Consider the following 23,054-nt stretch of genomic DNA (forward strand, 5'->3'; position numbering starts at 1 on the left):
CTCACAGAACCGACTTGCAACGCCAGGCAGTCGGAATTATGAAGACATGATGGGCTAGCACATCAACAACAGTAAGGATTAGCTCCAAAAAAAGATTAATTAGTTCATCTCAGCATGGCAGCACTGGCCCGAAGATTACAAGATTGTATGCCACATCATAATCATCATTATTATGATTAACCGGTCCCTGCAATAACTAAAGATCCTGATAGTAAGTGTGCAACTCATGTTCATTGCATCCTAAGAAGGGAAGTTTAACTATTGTTCCCAATGAAAATAGTGAAGTTGGTCCACAAAGAACTGTTACTGATTTGCATTGGTTATAGAAAACTGAATGAGACTAGAGCATCATTATCCTTAGCCTTTTACTGATCAGATCTCGGTTGTGTTCATACGGGACCACATACTAGCTGATATTATGTACATACAATGGCTACACTTTGTTACTGCTTTTTGTGGGATTTTCTAGCGTAATTCTGTTTTTCTGGTTGCCCAGTCAACTACTTTTAGTAGATAATATATATAGGTATATAGATAGATAGATAGACTAATCAAACGACTCCTCATTTTTTGGAAAATGTCCATACTGATTTGGTGCTTGAAATACAAATATATATTTTCGCTCCATGGACATTTTCACTCGATACATTGTCATTGATCTAACGGCACTTCTTTTATTACATATGATCATTACTTTTCACTTTGATTGCATATAGAATATGATGATTGTTTTTATTTTTGCTGCTTCTTTCCTGACTCTTTACATAGTAAACCTCGACCAATCCAATGTACTAACAAATCATGCAGGCAACTGACTATTGCATGTTGGGTTGCACGGGTACTTGCAGTCAATCTCTTTGACTCCTTGCTTGCTTCCACGGTGCCAATATCCAATAGCCTGTGCAATGGTCCACTCCATATACAAAATGGTAATGGAACCTATATCAATCCAAGCAACAAAGTGGGATAGCAAATAATGTGATTTAACAGTGGATTTTGTACTCCCTACTTTATTTACAAGCCTCGGAGATATCGCTGAGTTCCAAGAGATGTCAAGGACCGTTTGGCAATGAGTGAAACACTAGTCGATGAAAAATCCCCAGTCCTCTTTATCTTTAACAACCTTCAATGCATTAGCCATCGTGGTCCTTAATCCCTATCGATGTGGGAGGGTGATATTTGGTGTTTCGGGAACAGAAAAAACACTGGTGCTCAATGAGAGAGGAAAAACAAGCTGATTGACAAGCTAAGCTAACCATCAAGGACTTCAATTTGTGTGGAATTGCAATTCCGAATATTATCCTTGGAACTCAACCACGACTTATCAGGCGCCGATGAAGCTGGTATGATAACATTTCGTATCTATGGTGAAGAATAATCGATGAAATGGTGAAAAATTCAATAGCAAAGTGGAAAGAAGAATGAGAAGAAGAAATTTTCAAATTACCCGTGCTGGATCATACCCAGAGTTGATCATAAACATGGGGGTGTGGATGCTCTTAATAAGCTCTGTATGGAAGAAACACTAGGAACACCATTATTTCAGCTAACGAACTAGCTAGCATAACCTGATCACATGTTTAAGAGCGAGAAGCATATTAAGTTATACAATTGAAACTACCTCGGTTCGCTCTTTGTTGGCAAGGCAGTCTTACATTATAAATAAATTGGCAAAAAAAATGAGATCGGGAAGAAACCCAGTGGCATCTAGTACAAAGTGGCATCAATCACATGGGTGGAAAAATATTTCGTGTTTTACCGACTGTTGCATCACTAACCACTTGCAAAATCAAGAGTTTTAGAAAGCTTTTTCTAATAGTCATGTTTTATTTTATCTAAATATAGTCATGTTTTATTTTATCTAGATAGTCATGTTTTAGAGAAGTGCAAAAAGGAAAACTTGTCAAAAAAAAAGGAATGTGTTTAAATTTTTAAACATGTCCAATGGCTAACCTGGAGGTGAAATACTCCATCAAAGAGAGATCGAAAGGACCTTTGTCCACATATATCCTTTCTGTTAGAAAAAAAAGTGGTGCTTTAGTTCAGATAACATGATAGTGGCTTACTTTTTTTTTCAAGATTCTTACACGTCAAGAATAAGCCCAGCATCAGCAAGGCATTTAACCGAAACCTTGTGAGAAAATCGTGCACCAAAATCGTCACAATGTAGTATCGTTGCTAGCCCACCAGCAGAACAGCCTGTAAGGAGTGTCTGAAATGTGTAGAAATATGATATGTTTTTTCTCTTCATTTTATCATGGTTCTCGTTCATAACTAACAATTGTAGTCAAGGATGCGATTTTTGTACTAATGGCAATTGCTCAATTTATATTAGCCTATAGAGTAGAAACAAGGCTTTCGTCCTAGCCTCGATTGAGTAATAGTCCCGACCGCTTTACGAACTGGGACTAACGCGAGCATTAGTCTTGGTTCGAACGGCTAGGAGCGGACGGACGGCACTGTCATCTTTAGTCCCGGTTGGTGTCACCAACCATGATTAAAGGGCTTGATCCTTTAATCCTGATTGATAACACTAACCCTTTAGTCCCGGTTGGTATTACCAATCCGGACTAAAGGACCCTTTAGTCCCGGCTGATAACACCAATCCGGACTAAAGGTCCTTCATAGGCTAGTTCAAAAGGAAAGCATCCCATTTAAAATCACATATTCTGTGTAGGTGGGATGGTAAGCTGTGTAGGGCATTACACATGAGGTCTTGAGTTTGAATCCCCCATTTGCATTGGTAGGAGGCATTATTTTTTTCTAGCCTCGAAGACCTTTACTCCCGGTTGTGACACAACCGGAACTAAAGGGAGTTGGGAACCGGGACTATAGGTCCTTTTTCTACTAGTGCTAATAAATTAAGTATGACTTGTGTAGCATTGGCGAGTTCTTTTCCCATGAGTTCATCAATGATCGCTTCGTACATACGTTGTTAAACGAAGGGTTTGGGGGAACTGGCTCAACCCTCTAGGGGTGGCCTATTACATATATTTATAGATGATGTACCAAGGGTACGTTACAATATACACGTATATATACAGAGAACTATACAGTCTAACACCCTCCCTCAATCTTAACTGCTCCCTAAAGAATCTAGGAGAGTAAGATTGCGCCTACAGGCCTCAAACTGTGGTAGAGGCAATGGCTTGGTGAAGATGTCTGCAAGTTGATCCTTTGAAGAGATGAACTTGATCTGTAATAGCTTCTGAGAAACACGTTCCCTCACAAAGTGATAGTCAACTTCGATGTGTTTGGTTTGAGCATGGAACACCGGATTCGCCGAGAGGTATGTAGCACCAATGTTATCACACCAAAGTATAGAAGGCTGCGGTTGTGAAATCCCCAATTCCTGAAGCAAAGACTGTACCCATATGAGCTCTGCAGTGGCATTGGCCACAGCCTTATATTCAGCTTCGGTACTGCTACGTGACACAGTAGCCTGTTTCCAAGCACTCCAGGCGATCAAGTTGGAGCCAAAGAACACAGCATAGCCCCCCGTGGATCGCCTGTCATTCGGACTGCCAGCCCAATCCGCATCAGAATACGCTGAGAGCACCCCAGTAGGGTTCGACCGAAGGTGAAGCCCATGAGACATTGTAAGTCGTACATAGCGCAAGATGCGCTTAACAGCAGACCAATGAGTGTCACGGGGTGCATGAAGATACTGACAAACTCTGTTGACCGCAAAAGAGAGATCGGGTCTCGTGATCGTCAGATACTGAAGACCACCAACAATACTCCTGTACATAGTAGCATCAGCAGAGGACAGAAGCTCACCATCAACAGCAGTGATCTTGTCAGTGGTAGACATAGGCGTAGTGGACGTCTTGCACTTAAGCATCCCAGCTCGCTGCAACAAGTCTAATGAATACTTCTTTTGTGTCATAACAAGACCATCATCCCGAGGAGCCACTTCCACACCTAGAAAGTAGTGAAGTCTCCCAAGATCTTTGACAGCAAAATCAGTACCAAGAGCACGAACAAGAGCGTCGGCAGCAAACTGTGAAGAACTGAGCAGAATGATATCATCTACATAAACCAGCAAGTACATAGTGACCTCAGGTTTCTGTAGAAGAAATAACGATGAATCAGCAGTAGATGGTGCAAAACCATGAGCACGAAGAGCTGTCGCAAGACGGGCATGCCAGGCACGGGGTGCTTGCTTCAGACCATAGAGTGCTTTGGTAAGACGACATAGATAATCAGGACGATCAGGATCATAAAAACCAGGAGGTTGTCGCATATAAACCTCCTCCTCCAATAAGCCATGAAGGAAAGCATTATGCACATCAAGCTGACGGAGAGACCAACCTCGAGTAACTGCAAGCGACAGAAGAAGCCTGATAGTAGTAGGTTTGACCACTGGGCTGAAAGTGTCCTCATAATCAAGACCATAGCGCTGCCGAAATACCCTAGCAACAAGACGCGCTTTGTAGCGCTCAATAGACCCATCAGAATATTTTTTTACCTTGAAGACCCATTTAGAATCAATGACGTTGACCCTAGGGGGTGGAGGAACCAGAGTCCACGTCTCATTGCGAAGAAGAGCGTGATACTCCTACTCCATAGCCTCTCTCCAATGAGGAATAGTCATCGCAGCCTGATACGTACGCGGTTCCGAGGACAGATCCGCAAGAGCAGCAGTCATGCAAGAGGCATACCACGCAATAGTGCCGTCGGTGCGCTTAAGAGGGCAGACAACACCACTGCGGCTGCGCGTGTGTGGGCGAGAGGCCACAGGAACCGGCAAGGGTCCAGACGGCGGGGAGCTGGGCGGCAGTGATGGGAGCCTAGCCGGCGAGGGGCTGGGCGTCGGCGAAGAGGGCCCAGCCAGCGAAGGGCTGGGCATCGGGGAAGACGACCCAGCGGGCGAGGGGCTGGGCGGCGGTGAAGACAGCCCAGCCGGCGAGGGGCTGGACGGCGATGACGGGTGCCCAGTCGGCGAGGGGCTGGACGGCGCCGACAAGCGAAGCGACGGTGACGCAGGCGAGGACGGCCGCACGGACGAGGCGGGACGAGGACTCGCCGGGGGTGGCGCGGGCCGAGAGGCCAGCGGCAGCAGCCCGGGCGCAGGCGAGGCCGCCGGTTGCACCGGCGCCGAGAGGGGGGCCGACCGAACCGGCGTCGCCAGGGAACCGCGGTCGTCGCGACCGGCAGCAGCCGGTGCAGCTGCAGGCTCATCCAGAAGCTCAAGACGAGCACCTCTACCAACACCTGCACCATGGTTAGGTAACAAAATAGGAGCATATGCAACATCATCAAATTGGTCAGAGGCAAGAGAGGATGAATGCATAGATGGCGACTCATGGGTGGACACAGGTAAGTTGGCAAAGGGAAACACATGTTCATCAAACACAACATCCCGAGATATATAGACACGATTTGTGGGAACATGAAGACATTTGTATCCTTTATGAAGGGAACTATAGCCAAGGAAAACACACTTCTTAGAACGAAACTCCAGCTTACGTTTATTGTAGGGACGTAGATGTGGCCAGCAAGCACACCCAAACACCTTTAAAAAGGTATAATCAGGTTGTTCATTAAGAAGGAGTTCGATAGGAGTCTTCATGTCTAAAACACGAGTAGGAGTACGGTTGATGAGAAAACATGCGGTGGTAAAAGCATCACTCCAAAACCGAAAAGGAACAGAAGCATGGGCCAAAAGAGTAAGACCAGTCTCAACAATATGACGATGCTTACGTTCGACAGAACCATTCTGTTGATGTGCATGTGGACATGCTAAACGATGCGCGATCCCAAGCGAGCTGAAAAAGGAATCAAGGTTGCGATATTCGCCACCCCAATCTGACTGCACATGAACAATCTTATGCTTGAGAAGGCGTTCAACATGTTTTTGAAATTGAACAACTATATGGAACACATCAGATTTACGCTTAAGAAGATAAAGCCAAGTAAAGCGACTGTAAGCATCAATGAAACTCATATAATAATTATGACCACTGGTAGAAGTCTGGGCAGGACCCCATACATCTGAAAAGACAAGTTCAAGAGGATGTTTGACCTCACGACTAGATGCTGAAAAAGGAAGTTGATGACTCTTCCCTTGCTGACAAGCAACACACACTGCTACATCTTTATTACTAGACATGCTAGGAAGCTCATGACAACGCAAAATATGTCGGACGATAGGAGTGGCAGGATGACCACTGTGACGGCGAAACACGAACTCCACTAAAAACCCGAGAGACGCCAGGATGCTCCAGACGATAGAGACCCTGGCATAGCCGTCCGCTAAGAAGAACGTCCCTCGTGGCCTGATCCTTAATAAAAAGATCAAAGGGGTGAAATTCACAGAAAACATTGTTATCAGCATTAAGCTTAGGAACAGAAAGGAGATTACGCGTCATAGCAGGAACTCGAAGGACATTACGAAGTTGAAGACTCCTATTTGTATGGCTAGTGAGAAGAGATGCTTGACCAATATGAGAGATGCGCATACCTACTCCATTGGCGGTGTGAACCTTGTCGGTGCCGTGGTAGGCCTCACGAGAGTGGAGCTTGCCGAGCTCGCTGGTGAGGTGATCCGTAGCCCCACTGTCCATGTACCAGTGGGGGTCGACGGGATAGGACTGCGTGTGTCCATGTTGCTCCCGAGGTGCTGGCTTATCAGCCAACTGCGCCTGACGCTCATTGTTGCGCGAGTCCTTGCCGTCGTTGTAGAGGCCAAGGAAACTCTTCTAGAAGCGGCAATGGCACTTAGAGGCATAGTGACCCGCACGTCCACCGAGCTGGCACTCCCGGGTAGGAAGACCCCCCCCCCCCCAAGGGACGATGCAGGAGGGGGGCGAGAGGAGCGGCGCGGGGACCCTTGCCCGAGGGGGGCGAGTGGGCACCAGGGCCCGAACCGCCGTGACCCGCCTTGTAGGCGGCGTTTGCCGAGGGAAGACCTCCGCCACGAGTGTGGCGCGCCTCCACGCGCTGCTCGGTGAGAAGAAGACGCGAGTAGAGCTCGTGTGCCGGCATCGGAGACGTGTGGCCACGCTCGTTGATGATCTCCACAAGGCCATCATACTCCTCGTCAAGACCGTTGACGGTGTAGGAGTTGAACTCGGTGTCGGTGAGAGGCTGGCTAATGGAGGCCAGAGTGTTTGCGATGGACTTGACCTTGTGATAGAAGGCAGTGGCCGTGCCATTGAGCTTCTTGCACTCGCCAAGTTGGCGACGAAGAGCACTGGAACGCGCCTGCGACTGCGACGCGAAGGGCGCTCCAGGATAGTCCAGGCCTCGTGAGAGGTCTTGGCGAAGATGAGCATCCCGGCAACCTCCGGGGTAAGCGACCCCTGGATAGCCGAGAGGTTCGCCTGGTCCTGCCCTGTCTAGACGCGATGCGCGGGGTTGTAGACGGGTCCATTGACGCTGTCCACGACCGCAGGAGGGCACGGATAGGAGCCGTCGACGTAGCCGAGGAGGTAATGACTCCCAAGGAGTGGAAGAACCTGCGCACGCCAGAACACGTAGTTATCCGAAGATAGCTTGATGGTGATGAGGTGGCCGAACTGGAACGGCGCAGGTAGACTCCCCGGCGTGAAGAAGCAGGCGGCGTGTACGCCCCAGTAGCCGCTGTCACAGGCGCCGGAGCCCCGTAGGCACCGATCGGCGGCGGTGGGTGAGCAGTGTTGGCGTCGAAGTAGGGCTCCATGGCGGGCGTCGTGGCAGGCGGCGTGGAGGCGGCTACCAGCGGCGCCGAGAGGGTGGCGACCATAGCAGGCGCCGAGGGGGTTCCCGAGGAGGGAACCAATGGCAGCACATGCACCGGAGGTGCGGCAGCCGGTGGTGGTGGCGAGAACAATGCCGCCGAGAAGATGGAGCCGACGCTGCGGGTGCTGATCGGAGCAGCGACAGCAGCGGCGTCGGTCGGGCGAGAGAGAGCGCAGCGAGGGAGCCGGGAGGAAGCCGGCGGAGGCGGAAGCGGTGGCGGTGGTCGTCATCGCAGCGGCGGCCCGGGACGGTGCAGCGTCGGCGGCGAACAGAAGATCGCGGCGGCGGCGGCGGCCCGAGGCGGAGCGACGGCGCAGCGGCCAGGAGAGAGGTGGCGACCTAAAACCCTAACCTAGTCTGATACCATGTTAAACGAAGGGTTTGGCAGAACTGGCTCAACCCTCTAGGGGTGACCTATCACATATATTTATAGATGATGTATCAAGGGTACATTATAATGTACCCGTATATATACAGAGAACTATACAGTCTAACATACGCAATCCTTTGAAGTGAAGTATGGTTCCATCCTACACCATTACCAACAAAACATCACATGCGGCAACAGAAACAAAGGCATCATATGGTATATGACAATCCAGAAAAATTACCTGCGCTTGACCTTGTGCATCCCCAGAAAATGAAGCGGCATTGCAGTATCATCCGTAGGCTTCATTCCAGATGTAGAAATCTAATAACATGCTGACCAAAATTAGTACAATTCAAGACATATAAGAAGTAAGAAATATTCAGGGAAACACACAGAGGAACATGAAAAAATGGAACAAATTAGATAGATATGGACTGGTGTGTGTGGAGGAGAAGCATCGGTGATTACCAGGACTATGCAGGTGATCACTGCCGAGGATTCCAGCACCGGCGAACTGTATCGGTTTTCATGAATTTAGACGAACCGAGATGGGACATTCTACGATAGGAACAATCATTGACTGTGCCACACCAGCCTCCTTGGTCGTTGGAAAGACATACAAGTGTTCATCCATGTCTTGTGATATGTATATAGAGGAGAAAAAGATGCAGGGAACATTGGATGGATGGATGGATAGTACGTATGTACCTGTAGATGGATGTGCCAGCTGTTGGAGCCGTCACCGGAGCCTCTCTGGACGGCGGAGTTCCGTTCCGTCCAAGCACACTGCTATTTTTTTTATGTCTATATAAAGTAGTATAAATAGAGGTTTGATGTCTCCAGGCACTGAGATTTGCTCATATATATATCAAGACTAGATCAGACACCAACTTACATCAAGAAAGTTGCGTACACTCTATTTCTTCCATCTATATCATTTCCGTACCATTTTACGAAATCACAAGTTAAGGGGTTACCCTACCCTTGGCAAAAGGATTGAGATACAGTGGCATGCTATGGGCATGTCACCATGAACAATAGGTATCTTGCTCCCCTCTCCAGTCCGTCCGATCTGTATGAATAGTATACTCAAACCACAGTACACCATCTAAAATGATTTGTCTACAGAATCACACCAACAGTATAGCTACAATGATTCGCTCCTATAGTCATCGATCTGGGCTGTCTGTTCCAGATCCAACGGTTTGTTACGACGTGACATGCTGCCATTGGATCCTTATATCCCTTTGCAAAGGTTACCCCCACCTTCTAAAGCCATGACAAGTGGCCTGGTGTTTTTCCTTTATTTCATAGATTTTTTATTCCAAATATTTTATCTCTTGAACCGTTCATCCAAATCCTGAGTCATTTTCATTGTTGGATTTCTCGCGACGAGATCTTGAAAAATAGATTTCGTGTTAATAGGTTTCAACGGGCATATTTTTCAGGCAAAAATTAAAATCTGGAAACAAAAAATGAATATCGAAAAGAAGAAGAAAAAACATAAAATTTGGAGCGCGTGGATGAGGACACCTTCACCGTCGCCGGCAGGGATGAGGGATGGAACCAGATGGCAGCGGTGGAAGGGGGTGTGGGGATGTAGCGGGCGGATCTAGATTGCGTCTCGGATTTTGAGGATATCCGGCCACCGTGAGTCAAATTTGGGCCGCGTGTAACTGAAATTTATCCTCTTGCGCACCAAAGTTGCCGCTTAATTTTTTGCTTGACACATGTACACATGTGCCGACACTTAATCTGTCTCTGAAGACCCTACCTATGCCAACATATTGGATGACGCTAAGCATGTATCAACACCGACAGGAAATCTGTTAGAGCCCACACATGTACTGACAGACAAGATGTAGCCAAGTACTTGCCGACTGATACATTGTTACTACGTGGTTGCCGACACATAATTTGTCCGCGATGACATACCTTTCCCGACATATGAGATGAGGACAAAGCTTGACAGCTATGCTGACATATCTCCTGTAGAGATTGGTGGCCATTTGTTCACAGAAGTGTGTCACCTAAATTTCACTGTGGTGTGATGTTTTTTTAAGATCCCGACGAGCAAGCATTGATCAACACAAAAATTGGGAAGATATTGAGGATTTTTTTTTGGAAAAGGAGGCTTGACCCCCGGCCTCTGCATCAATCGATGCATGCAGACATATTATTAAAATAACAAAGTAGTATCATAGTTTCACAAAAAATTGCATCTCGCAAAGAAAAACTAAAAAGGACAATCCCTTAAAAAAGCAAACTGCCACATCCGACGTAAATAATAATAGACTACGATGCCTATACACCTAGTCTATTACTAACACGCCATCCAAACCAGTTGAAGATAACCCGTGCGGCCATCTCCCATCGGTTGCACCCAGTATCCATAAGCTCCCTGGAGTCCACATGACTGAGTAATGACCACGTATGGATCCAATAAGTTGCTCTGCAAATGACCTGCAAAAAGTTATTGAATTTGTTGCCATTAAAAATCAAATCATTCATGGTGTTCCATATAGTCCAAAAAAGAGCACATATCCCAATCCTAATCAGTTTAGAGATTCGCACGTCCACTCCGTTGAGCCACGTTGTGAATATAGCATTAATGCATGAAGGTGTGGACATATTAAACCCTATACGAACAGTGCACCAAAGTAGTTTTGCAAGAGGGCAATGTAAAAACAGATGTGTTATTGTTCCATCCTGTTCACAGAAACAACATTTAGATCTGCCTCTCCAATTACGTTTAATTAGATTATCTTTGGTAAAAATCACACCTTTGTGCAAAAACCACATGAAAATTTTGATTCTTAGGGGCACTTTGACTTTCCAAATATGAACTGATCGAAGTAAAGGTCCTGTATTAATCAGATCCGTACACATGGACTTCACTCAGAAGACGCCATTCACGGATAATATCCAACGAATCTTATCCGGTTGGACAGATAATTGTACGGTCATAATCCTTCTTACCAAATGCAACCATGCCTCCCAACATGCTCCTACTAAAGATCATCGGAAGTTTATATTGAGAGGAATTGATTGTAACACCGTGGACACATAGTCCTGTTTACGTTGAGCAATATTGTAGAGCATGGGGTATTGTAGTGCTAGCGGTGTATCTCCAAGCCAAGTATCTTCCCAAAATCTTGTTGATGCACCATCCCCTACTATAAATTTCACCCTTTGGAAATAATTAACCTTAATCTTCATTAACCCTTTTCAAAAAGGTGAGTCGTCCGGTCTAGCTGTAGCCCGCGCTAGGGATTTTGAATTTAGATACTTATTTTTAAGTATTTAAATCCACATTCCTTCTGTCTCTGTGGATAATCTATACAACAATTTGCTGAGTAAACATCTGTTTTTTACTTCCAGATTCTCTATGCCCAATCCCCCCGGTCTTTGGGTCTGCATATTATATCCCAACGCGCTAATCAGTATTTCTTCTTATTATCATCACTTTGCCAAAAGAACCGAGATCTGTAAAAATCTAGTCTTTTTCGTACCCCTACTCGTACCTCAAAGAAAGACAATAAGAACATAGGTAGGCTTGTTAATACCGAATTTATTAATACAAGCCTTCCTCCATAGGACATAAGCTTAGCCTTCCAACAGCTTAATTTCTTTTCAAATCGTTCTTCGATACATTTCCACTCTTTAATTTTTAATCGCCTATGATGAATAGGAATACCAAGATAGTTAAATGGAGGTGCTCCCATTTGACATCCAAATAACTGTTTATAAGCATCCTGCTCCTCTTTTGCTTTCCCAAAGCAAATGAGCTCGCTTTTGTTAAAGTTTATTTTCAACCCCGACAGTTGTTCAAATAAACATAAGACCAATTTCATATTAATCGCTTTCTGCATATCATGCTCCATGAAAGTAATTGTAGCATCTGCATATTGTAAAATGGAAATACCCCCATCAATCAAATGTGGAATTAGACCACCTACTTGACCCATCTGTTTGACCCTATCAATCAGTATTGTCAACATATCTGGTACTATGTTAAACAACACCGGAGACATTGAATCACCCTGTCTTAACCCCTTATGCGTTTGAAAGTAGTGACCAATATCGTCATTGACCTCCACTCCTACACTAACTTTTTATGAATGAAAGTATCGACCTGATTTCTCTATCTTCCATTGAATCCTTTCATCTGTAAGGCTTGTTGAAGGAAAGACCACTTGACTTTATCATACGCTTTCTCGAAATCGACTTTAAAAATCACCCCATCTAGTTTCTTTATGTGCATTTCGTGAACCGTTTCATGCAAGACAACCACACCCTCCAAGATGTGTCTCCCTGACATAAACGCAAACTGTGTTGGCTGAACCACAGAATCTGCTATCTTCGTTAATCTATTAGTGGCAACCTTTGTGAAAATTTTGAAACTGACATGGTCTAAACTGTTGAATACGCATAGCGTGTGCCTTTTTTGGCAACAACGTAATTGTTCCAAAATTAAGGTGGAATAACTGTAATTGTCCATTGAATAAATCTTGGAACATTGGCATGAGATCCCCCTTCATGAGATGCCAACACTTTTTATAAAATTCTGCAGGAAACCCATCAGGACCCGGCGCTGTATTTTGTTTCATGTTAGTAATTGCTTCATACACCTCTTTTTCTGTAAGTGGAGCTGATAAAACCTCATTCTCCTGTTCATTGAGTTGAGGTATATCGTTAACCTTGTTTTCATCTAAGGAGATCGTCGTCTCCACAGGTGCACTAAAAAGACTCTTATAATATTCAGAGATATAAGATTTTAAATTCTCATGATCTATAATTGTTCCTTCATCTTGTTCTAATTGGATAATTTTCTTCTTTCGATGTTTGCCATTTGCAATCATATGAAAGAATTTAGTGTTATCGTCCCCATAAGCGACGTTCATCACCTTAGCTCTAATAGCCCATTTGAGCTCTTCATCTCTCAAAAGTTTTTGTAGTTTCATCTCAGCTTCAATCTTAATATTTCTTTCAAACATATTTAGCTAAGCCGACTCATCCTTGATATCTAAATCCTCAATGAGAGTGGTGAATCTTTCTTTCTCTTTTTTATAAATACCACTCTGATTTTTCGCCCACCCTCTGAGAAATTGGCGTAAATTTCTGATTTTGTTTTTCCATATTTCTACATTGGTAGCTCCTCCTAAATCTCTAGCCCATTCGTTAGCTATGAGATCCATGAAACCTTCTTTTTCGAACCAACTTAGTTCAAATGATAAAGAATTCTTATTGCCCATATGGTTGGCCTCCCCTAGTCAACCAGAAGAGGCGTGTGATCTGAAATAGCTCTCTGTAGAGCATGCACATTAACAAGGGGGTACTTCTGCTCCCACTCAACACTAGAGAGAACCCGATCCAACTTTTCATATGTTGGCACCGGTAATGAGTTAGCCATGTGAATTGTCTACTAGTAAGCTCAATCTCTCTCAGATTTAGGCTCTCAATAACCATATTAAACATCATGGATCATCTTGGGTCAAAGTTATCATTGTTTTTTTCATCCTGCCTTTGAATGATATTAAAATCTCCTCCAACTAAAGTTGGAAGTGTTTCGTCCCCACAAATTCTAACTAGATCTGCTAGAAAACCAGGTTTTAGCTGTGGTTGTGCCGCCCCATATACATGTTGGAAATATGCCCTAGAGGCAATATTAAATTAGTTATTATTATATTTCTTAGTTCATGATAATCGTTTATTATCCATGCTATAATTGTATTGATTGGAAACACAATACTTGTGTGGATACATAGACAAAACACTGTCCCTAGTAAGCCTCTAGTTGACTAGCTCGTTGATCAAAGATGGTCAAGGTTTCCTGGCCATGGGCAAGTGTTGTCACTTGATAACGGGATCACATCATTCGGAGAATCATGTGATGGACTAGACCCAAACTAATAGACGTAGCATATTGATCGTGTCATTTTGTTGCTACTGTTTTCTGCGTGTCAAGTATTTGTTCCTATGACCATGAGATCATATAACTCACGGACACCGGAGGAATGCTTTGTGTGTATCAAACGTCGCAACGTAACTGGGTGACTATAAAGATGCTCTACAGGTATCTCCGAAGGTGTTCGTTGAGTTAGTATGGATCGAGACAGGGATTTGTCACTCCGTGTGACGGAGAGGTATCTCGGGGCCCACTCGGTAATACAACATTGCACACAAGCCTTGCAAGCAATGTAACTTAGTGTAAGCTACGGGATCTTGTATTACGGAACGAGTAAAAGAGACTTGCCGGTAAATGAGATTGAAATAGGTATGCGGATACTGATGATCGAATCTCGGGCAAGTAACATACCGAAGGACAAAGGGAATGACATACGGGATTATATGAATCCTTGGCACTGAGGTTCAAACGATAAGATCTTCGTAGAATATGTAGGATCCAATATGGGCATCCAGGTCCCGCTATTGGATATTGACCGAGGAGTCTCTCGGGTCATGTCTACATAGTTCTCGAACCCGCAGGGTCTGCACACTTAAGGTTCGACGTTGTTTTATGCGTATTTGAGTTATATGGTTGGTTACCGAATGTTGTTCGGAGTCCCGGATGAGATCACGGACGTCACGAGAGTTTCCGGAATGGTCCGAAAACGAAGATTGATATATAGGATGACCTCATTTGATTACCGGAAGGTTTTCGGAGTTACCGGGAATGTACCGGGAATGACGAATGGGTTCCGGGAGTTCACCGGGGGGGCAACTCACCCCGGGGAAGCCCATAGGCCATGAGGGTGGCACACCAGCCCTTAGTGGTCTGGTGGGACAGCCCAAGAGGGCCCTATGCACCTAGAGAAGAAAATCAAGGAGAAAAGAAAAAAAAAGGAGGAGGTGGGAAGGGAAGGAAGGACTCCCTCCCACCAAACCAAGTCCAACTCGGTTTGGGGGGGGGGGGGAACCTTCCCCCTTGGACTCGGCCGACCCCCTTGGGGCTCCTTGAGCCCCAAGGCAAGGTCCCCTCCCTCCCACCTATATATACGGAGGTTTTAGGGCTGATTTGAGACGACTTTTCCACGGCAGCCCGACCACATACCTCCACGGTTTTTCCTCTAGATCGCGTTTCTGCGGAGCTCGGGCGGAGCCCTGCTGAGGCAAGGTCATCACCAACCTCCGGAGCGCCGTCACGCTGCCGGAGAACTCTTCTACCTCTCCGTCTCTCTTGCTGGATCAAGAAGGCCGAGATCATCGTCGAGCTGTACGTGTGCTGAACGCGGAGGTGCCGTCCGTTCGGTACTAGATCATGAGACTGATCGCGGGATTGTTCGCGGGGCGGATCGAGGGACGTGAGGACGTTCCACTACATCAACCGCGTTCACTAACGCTTCTACTGTACGGTCTACAAGGGTACGTAGATCACTCATCCCCTCTCGTAGATGGACATCACCATGATAGGTTTTCGTGCGCGTAGGAAAATTTTTGTTTCCCTTGCGAAGTTCCCCAACAGTGGTATCAGAGCTAGGTTCATGCGTAGATGTCTTCTCGAGTAGAACACAAAAGTTTTTGTGGGTGGTGATGTGCGTTTTGCTGCCCTCCTTAGTCTTTTCTTGATTCCGCGGTATTGTTGGATCGAAGCGGCTCGGACCGACATTACTCGTACGCTTACGAGAGACTGGTTTCATCGCTACGAGTAACTCCGTTGCTCAAAGATGACTGGCGAGTGTCAGTTTCTCCAACTTTAGTTGAATCGGAATTGACCGAGGAGGTCCTTGGATGAGGTTAAATAGCAATTCATATATCTCCGTTGTGGTGTTTGCGTAAGTAAGATGCGATCCTACTAGATACCCATGGTCACCACGTAAAACATGCAACAACAATTAGAGGACGTCTAACTTGTTTTTGCAGGGTATGCTTGTGATGTGATATGGCCAACAATGTGATGTGATATATTGGATGTATGAGATGATCATGTTGTAATAGTTAATATCGACTTGCACGTCGATGGTACGGCAACCGGCAGGAGCCATAGGGTTGTCTTTATACTAACGTTTGTGCTTGCAGATGCGTTTACTATTTTGCTAGGATGTAGCTTTAGTAGTAATAGCATGAGTAGCACGACAACCCCGATGGCGACACGTTGATGGAGATCATGATGATGGAGATCATGGTGTGACGCTGGTGACAAGAAGATCGTGCCGGTGCTTTGGTGATGGAGATCAAGAAGCGCATGATGATGGCCATATCATGTCACTTATGAATTGCATGTGATGTTAATCCTTTTATGCACCTTATTTTGCTTAGAACGACGGTAGCATTATGAGGTGATCTCTCACTAAAATTTCAAGACGAAATTGTGTTCTCCCCGACTGTGCACCGTTGCTACAGTTCGTCGTTTCGAGACACCACATGATGATCAAGTGTGATAGACTCAACGTTCACATACAACGGGTGCAAAACAGTTGCGCACGCGGAACACTCGGGTTAAGCTTGACGAGCCTACCATGTGCAGACATGGCCTCGGAACACATGAGACCGAAAGGTCGATCATGAATCATATAGATGATATGATTAGCATAGGGATGCTTACCACTGAAACTATACTCAACTCACGTGATGATCGGACTTGAGCTAGTGTAAGTGGATCATGAACCACTCAAATGACTAGAGAGATGTACTTTTTGAGTGGGAGTTCTTAAGTAATATGATTAATTGAACTAATTGTCATGAACATAGTCTAATGGTCTTTGCGAATTACGATGTAGCTTGCGCTATAGCTCTACTGTTTTTATATGTTCCTAGAGAAAATTTAGTTGAAAGTTGATAGTAGCAAACTTTGCAGACTGAGTCTGTAAAACCGAGGATTGTCCTCGTTGCTGCACAGAAGGCTTATGTCCTTAATGCACCACTCGGTGTGCTGCACCTCGAGCGTCGTCTGTGGATGCTATGAACATCAGACATACACTTTTCTGATGACTACACGATAGTTCAGTACAAAATACTTAATGGCTTAGAAGCAAGGCGCCGAAAACGTTGTAAAACGTCACGGAACATAAGTGATGTTCTAAAGAGATGAAATTGTGATTTCATACTTGTGCCCTTGTTAAGAGGTACGAGACCTCCAACAAGATTCTTTGTCCACAAAGTAAAGGAGAAAAGCTCAATCGTTGAGCGTGTGCTCAGATTGTCTGAGTACGACAATCACTTGAATCAAGTGGGAGTTAATCTTCCAGATGAGATGGTGATGGTTCTCCAAAGTCACTGCCACCAAGCTGTGAGAGCTTCGTGATGAACTATAACATATCAAGGATAGATACAATGATCCTTGAGTGATTCGCGATGTTTGACACTTCGAAAGTAGAAATCAAGAAGGAGCATCAATAGTTGATGGTTTGTAAAACCACTAAGTTTCAAGAAAGGCAAGGGCTAGCGGGGATACTTCGTGAAACGGCAAAACAGTTGCTGCACTAATGAAGAGACCTAAGATTAAACCCAAACCCGAGACTAAGTGCTTCTGTAATGAGGGGAACAGTCACTGAGGCGGAGCAACTCTAGATACTTGGTAGATAAGAAGGCTGGCAAAAGTCGAAAGAAGTGTATTTGATATACATGATGTTGATGTGTACTTTACTAGTACTCCTAGTAGCATGATGGTATTGGATACCGGTTCGGTTGCTAAGTGATTAGTAACACGAAATGAAAGCTACGGCATAAACGGAGACTAGCTAAAGGCGAGGTGACGATACGTGTTGGAAGTGTTTCCAAGGTTGATATGATCAAACGTCGCACGCTCCCTCTACCATCGGGATTGGTGTTAAACCTAAATAATTTTTATTTGGTGCTTGCGTTAAGCATGAACATGATTGGATCGTGTTTATTGCAATACGATTATTCATTTAAAGAGAATAATGGTTACTCTATTTTCTTGAATAATCACCTTCAATGGTTTATTGAATCTCGATGGTAGTGTTACACATGTTCTTAATATTGGTGCCAAAAGATACGAGTTAATGATGATAGTACCACTTACTTGTGGCACTGCCGCTTGAGTCATGTTAGTATAAATTGCATGAAGAGGCTCCATGCTGATGGATCTTTGTACTCACCTGATTTCGAATCACTAGTGACATGGAAATCATACCACATGAGCAAGGCCTTGTTTTCATTAAGATGAAACAAGAAAGTAACTTATTGGAAGTGATACATTTTGATGTATGCAGTCCAATGGGTGCTAAGGCACGCAGTGGATATCATTATGTTCTCACTTCACTGACGATTTGAGTAGATACAAAAGTATTTACTTAATGAATCACAAGTCTGAAATATTGAATAGTTCAATTCCATTTCAGAGTGAAGTTCGTCGTAACAAGAGGATAAACTGTCTACGATATGATCATGGAAATGAATATCTGAGTTACGAGTTTTGGTACGCAGTTAAGACAATGTGGAAATTGTTTCGCAGTTCATGCCACCTGGAACATCATAGTGTGATGATGTGTCTGAACGTCATAGCCACGCACTATTTGGTATGGTGCATACTATGATGTCTCTTATCGAATTACCACTATCGTTTATGGGTTATGCATTAGAGACAACCGCACTCACTTTAAATAGGGCACCGCGTATTTCCGTTGAGATGACACAGTATAGACTGAGGTTTAGAGAAATCTAAACTGTCGTTTCTTGAAAGTTTGGGGCTTCGACACTTATGTGAAAAAATTTCAGTCTGATAAGCTCGAACCCAAAGCGGATAAATGCATCTTCATAGGATATCCAAAACAGTTGGGTACATCTCCTATCTCAGATCCGAAAGCAAAGTGTTTGTTTCTAGAAACGGATCCTTTCTCGAGGAAAGGTTTCTCTCGAAAGAATTGAGTGGGAGAGTGGTAGAACTTGATGAGGTTATTGAACCATCACTTCAACCAGTGTGTAGCAGGGCGCAAGAAGTTGTTCCTGTGGCGCCTACACCAATTGAAGTGGAAGCTGATGATGGTGATCATCGAGCACCGGATCAAGTTACTACAAGCCTCGTAGGTTGACAAGGTCGCGTACTACTACAGAGTGGTACGGTAACCCTGTCTTGGAGGTCATGTTGTTGAGCAACAATGAACTTACGAGTTATGAAGAAAGCAATGGTGGGCCCGGATTCCGACAAATGGCTCGAAGCCATGAAATCCGAGAGAGGATCCATGTATGAAAACAAAGTGTAGACTTTGAAATAACTACTTGATGGTCAGAGGACTATTGAGTAAAGATGGGTCTTTAAAAGAAAGACAGACGGTGATGGTGATAAGTCACTATTAAGAAAAGCTCGACTTGTCGCAAAGATGTTTCCGACAAGATCAAACTGTTGACTATGATGAGTCTTTCTCACTCGTAGCGATGCTAAAGGTCTGTTAGAATTATGTTAGTTGTTGATGCATTATTTATGAAATATTGCACATAGGATGTCAAAACATTGTTTTCTCAACGGTTTCTTTGAGCAAACATTGTATGTGATACAACCAGAAGGTTTTGTCGATCCTAAAGATACTAGCAAGTATGCAAGCTCCAGTGATCCTTCAATGGACTGGTGCAAGCATCTCGGAGTTGGAGTATACACTTTGATGAGATGATCAAAGATTTTGGGTTTGTACAAGGTTTATGAGAAACTTGTATTTCCAAAGAAGTGAGTGGGAGCACTATAGAATTTCTGATAGGTATATGTGGTTGACATATTGTGGATCAGAAGTAATGTAGAATTTCTGTAAAGCATACAAGGTTGTTTGAAAGAAGTTTTCAAAGGAGTACCTGGATTACGCTACTTGAACGTTGAGCATCAAAGATCTATGGAGACAGATCAAAAGCGCTTAATAGAAGTTTCAACAAGATGCATGCCTTGACAAGTTTTTGAAAGAGTTCAAAATAGATCAGCAAAGAAGGAGTTCTTGGTTGCATTGTGAGGTGTGAATTTGAGTAAGACTCAAAACCCGACCACAGCAGAATAAAGAGAATAGACGAAGGTCGTCTTCTATGCCTTAGCCGTAGAATCTAATGTATGCCATGCTGTGTACCGCACCTGATGTGTGCCTTGACTCAAAATCTGTTGAGAGGTACAGAGAGTGATCCATGATTGAATCACTAGCAGCGGTCAAAATTTATCCTTAGTAACTAATGGACTAAGGAATTTTCCTTGATTATGGAGGTGGTTAAAGAGTTCGTCGTAAAGGGTTACGTCGATGCAAGCTTTGACACTAATCCGAATAACTATGAGTAGTGAAACGGATTCGTATAGTAGAGTAGATATTTGTAAAGAACGCACGGATCTGAAAGTTTTAGAACCGTTGACTAAAACCTCTCTCACGAGCAAGACGTGACCAGACCCCATAACTATATGGGTGTTGGATTCGTTGGAATCACATGGTGATGTGAACTAGATTATTGACTCTAGTGCAAGTGGGAGACTGTTGGAAATATGCCCTAGAGGCAATAATAAATTAGTTATTATTATATTTCTTAGTTCATGATAATCGTTTATTATCCATGCTATAATTGTATTGATTGGAAACACAATACTTGTGTGGATACATAGACAAAACACTGTCCCTAGTAAGCCTCTAGTTGACTAGCTCTTTGATCAAAGATGGTCAAGGTTTCCTGGCCATGGGCAAGTGTTGTCACTTGATAACGGGATCACATCATTCGGAGAATCATGTGATGGACTAGACCCAAACTAATAGACGTAGCATCTTGATCGTGTCATTTTGTTGCTACTGTTTTCTGCGTGTCAAGTATTTGTTCCTATGACCATGAGATCATATAACTCACGGACACCGGAGGAATGCTTTGTGTGTATAAAACGTCGCAACGTAACTGGGTGACTATAAAGATGCTCTACAGGTATCTCCGAAGGTGTTCGTTGAGTTAGTATGGATCGAGACTGGGATTTGTCACTCCGTGTGACGGAGAGGTATCTCGGGGCCCACTCGGTAATACAACATCACACACAAGCCTTGCAAGCAATGTAACTTAGTGTAAGTTACGGGATCTTGTATTACGGAACGAGTAAAAGAGACTTGCCGGTAAATGAGATTGAAATAGGTATGCGGATACTGACGATCGAATCTCGGGCAAGTAACATACCGAAGGACAAAGGGAATGACATACGGGATTATATGAATCCTTGGCACTTAGGTTCAAACGATAAGATCTTCGTAGAATATGTAGGATCCAATATGGGCATCCAGGTCCCGCTATTGGATATTGACCGAGGAGTCTCTCGGGTCATGTCTACATAGTTCTCGAACCCGCAGGGTCTGCACACTTAAGGTTCGACGTTGTTTTATGCGTATTTGAGTTATATGGTTGGTTACCGAATGTTGTTCGGAGTCCCGGATGAGATCACGGACGTCACGAGGGTTTCCGGAATGGTCCGGAAACGAAGATTGATATATAGGATGAACTCATTTGATTACCGGAAGGTTTTCGGAGTTACCGGGAATGTACCGGGAATGACGAATGGGTTCCGAGAGTTCACCGGGGGGGCAACTCACCCCGGGGAAGCCCATAGGCCATGAGGGTGGCGCACCAGCCCTTAGTGGTCTGGTGGGACAGCCCAAGAGGGCCCTATGCGCCTAGAGAAGAAAATCAAGGAGAAAAGAAAAAAAAAGGAGGAGGTGGGAAGGGAAGGAAGGACTCCCTCCCACCAAACCAAGTCCAACTCGGTTTGGGGGGGGGGGAAACCTTCCCCCTTGGACTCGGCCGACCCCCTTGGGGCTCCTTGAGCCCCAAGGCAAGGTCCCCTCCCTCCCACCTATATATACGGAGGTTTTAGGGCTGATTTGAGACGACTTTTCCACGGCAGCCCGACCACATACCTCCACGGTTTTTCCTCTAGATCGCGTTTCTGCGGAGCTCGGGCGGAGCCCTGCTGAGACAAGGTCATCACCAACCTCCGGAGCGCCGTCACGCTGCCGGAGAACTCTTCTACCTCTCCGTCTCTCTTGCTGGATCAAGAAGGCCGAGATCATCGTCGAGCTGTACGTGTGCTGAACGCGGAGGTGCCGTCCGTTCGGTACTAGATCGTGGGACTGATCGCGGGATTGTTCGCGGGGCGGATCGAGGGACGTGAGGACGTTCCACTACATCAACCGCGTTCACTAACGCTTCTGCTGTACGGTCTACAAGGGTACGTAGATCACTCATCCCCTCTCGTAGATGGACATCACCATGATAGGTTTTCGTGCACGTAGGAAAATTTTTGTTTCCCTTGCGAAGTTCCCCAACAATACAGCCACAAGAGCCCATTTGAAACCATCAACTTTCGACCTCACACGAAATTTGACGGTGAACTCCCCATAAACCACGCTCATCACCTCTAGAGTCTCACACTTGACCCCAAGTAAGATCCCACCGGATCTTCCCCTTGGTGGCAAACAATGCCAATCAAACTCGACCCCTCCTAATAAAGAATTTAAAAATTGAGGTGTGAAATTATGTCTTCGAGTTTCTTGTATAGCCATAAAATCTAGCTTATATTCTAGAGATGCCTCCCTAAGGAATCTTTTTTTAGCCAAGTCCGCAAGACCTCTGCTATTCCAAAAAATTCCTTTCATATTTCATCATAGAATTTTTTTTCTTTTGCTTTACTCTCGCACTTCTCCTTACCGCTGATTCAGGAAAAACCTTCCTTTTCCAAGGTCTCTTTGGTTTTCCCTGAATACAGTTGGTATCCTCAATAGGTATTATTGGTTGTGGATAAACATCGTCATTCGAAGAGGCCATATACCCCTCCAAATCCATATTATCCACTTCATTTTCTTCTCCCTCTTCATGTAATAATGAATCACATATAGTTTGGAGCTCTACTCCTCCTAAGTCATTAATATCCGATTCAGTCATTGGTTTCAATGCAGCTATATTTTTAACAAACTCTATGTTTCTATCAGTCTCTAAATCAAGCATATCATTGATGGATTTAGCTATGTTTTTACTCGATGAACCCAGAGAAATTCATATGTCGCTA

At 44.7% G+C, this 23,054-nt stretch overlaps 1 pseudogene; it reads right to left on the reverse strand.

The window, feature by feature from the left end:
- Nucleotides 1-760: 760 nt before the first annotated feature.
- LOC123442306 lies at nucleotides 761-9,024 on the reverse strand (annotated as a pseudogene).
- Nucleotides 9,025-23,054: the final 14,030 nt, after the last annotated feature.

Source organism: Hordeum vulgare, chromosome 3H (genome assembly GCF_904849725.1).
Source record: "Hordeum vulgare subsp. vulgare chromosome 3H, MorexV3_pseudomolecules_assembly, whole genome shotgun sequence".
In the NCBI taxonomy this organism is placed as follows: domain Eukaryota; kingdom Viridiplantae; phylum Streptophyta; class Magnoliopsida; order Poales; family Poaceae; genus Hordeum; species Hordeum vulgare.